The sequence below is a fragment of the Manacus vitellinus genome, unplaced genomic scaffold, assembly GCF_001715985.3.
Source record: "Manacus vitellinus isolate BGI_N305 unplaced genomic scaffold, ASM171598v3 scaffold_95_pilon, whole genome shotgun sequence".
Taxonomy (NCBI): Eukaryota; Metazoa; Chordata; class Aves; order Passeriformes; family Pipridae; genus Manacus; species Manacus vitellinus.
In genome coordinates this window covers 773,208-774,864 of record NW_021940896.1, presented here as the reverse complement: position 1 = coordinate 774,864, position 1,657 = coordinate 773,208, and positions in this window count along the sequence as shown.

Here is a 1,657-nt window from a genome sequence, read left to right as displayed (position 1 = left end):
TGCCCACACTCAGAAAAAGGAAAATTTGGAGGGAATTGGGGTTTTATTGATGAGCAGGAGCTTCCTCCAGCAAGAGCTGCAAGCAAACACTTCTGCTGAACAGTCCACCAAGTGTCACAGGCAGCAAATCATCCTGTTCTGAGCCCTGGAGGATTTGTAAGGACATTTGAAGGCATGTGCTGGGGCATAAATCAGCGGCGGCGCACAATTGATTCATGTGGAACTTCAGTTGGTTCACTCTGAACTCCAAACAATTACCACCGGGGGGAATCTCAGAAAATGTCTCTTCCCCTGGGATGAAAGCACCTAAATCAAGCTCAGTTTCAAGGCACAAAAAATTAATGGTGGGTTTTCTCATCTCAACGTGCAGGAAGCTCTGCTCATAAATCCCCACAGAGCTCAGGCTCAGATAATTCTGAGCATCACACAAGCCCCAGATGCAAAATTTATATTAAAAGCTCACCTAACCTGTGAAAACCTCTTCATCCTCACTATTTTGTTTTCACTTGAGAAAACCCCTAAAAATATTAAATATATTATACTAATATATTTTAATATATTATTATAATATATAAAGATACATATTAAAATATTCAGAAAACCATGAGCTTGTAGAATCAAGAATCCTTGATGTTGTTTGATCCCAGGAAAAGTTTAGATACACTAATTTTTAAACAAGGTAAAGTGCTGTTCATCCAGATAGCTGGGGTTCAGAGCAAGGTGGTCTCCACGTGTCACCACCCTGACTAAAGGACATAAAAAATGGATTGGGGTTACATGGAAGAAAATATTGCCACAGCAAAGGAAAAACAATTTCTGATTTAGTAAATTAATCAAAACTTCAGTTCATCCACTTTGTATTTTCTTCATCTTTACTTTCCAACAATTTAGGGCATTTTTTTTTAAATTAAATACAAAGGCCTCCCCGCGTTTCAGAAAATTAATTACTCTTGGCATTTATTAGCTATTCATTTCTGTTTAAAACATGCTTTATAATTCATTAAAGTACCTCAAAAATTAAATTCTTAACAGCCCTAGGCCCAAATTATATTTAAGTAAGAAAATTAAGCACAGTAATAAATAGTGAAGAATTCTGAAATATTAATTTGGCCTGTAGCATTTCAAATGTTTATTTGCAATAATTACTTTGAGACCAAGTTTACATTGCCTTTGTCAGGAGTTTGCTGGGATCTTTTGAGTTACTAATTTCCTCAAATCTGCCCTTATTCCTTCCCTGACAACCATTACCAGAGCATTTAAATCAACTCTTTCAGCTGTTTTTGAGTTTGATCATTTTTCATGGGGCACAGGGAATGAGCAATCCCACTAATTCCTGGGCTGGAGCTCTTAAATAACATGCGGTTCATTTTCTGCTCCCCTGTCTCCACCAGGAGCCTGAACAGCACAAGGAAATCCCTTATTTTGGGTTTTTTTTAAAGCCCATCTCATCCAGCCCCTTGCCCTGGGCAGGGACACCCTTAACTGGATAATAAGGTGCTTTTCTAACTTAGCAAGGCAAGCCCTTAATTTAACTTTTATTCCTAAATTCTTGTCTTATCATCAGAATTTATGGAGAGTTTTTTTTATCATAGAGTTTACTCCAGCTGCTGAACCCTGGAGTATCAGAGCATATTAAATTGCAATGAATTTCCTCAGC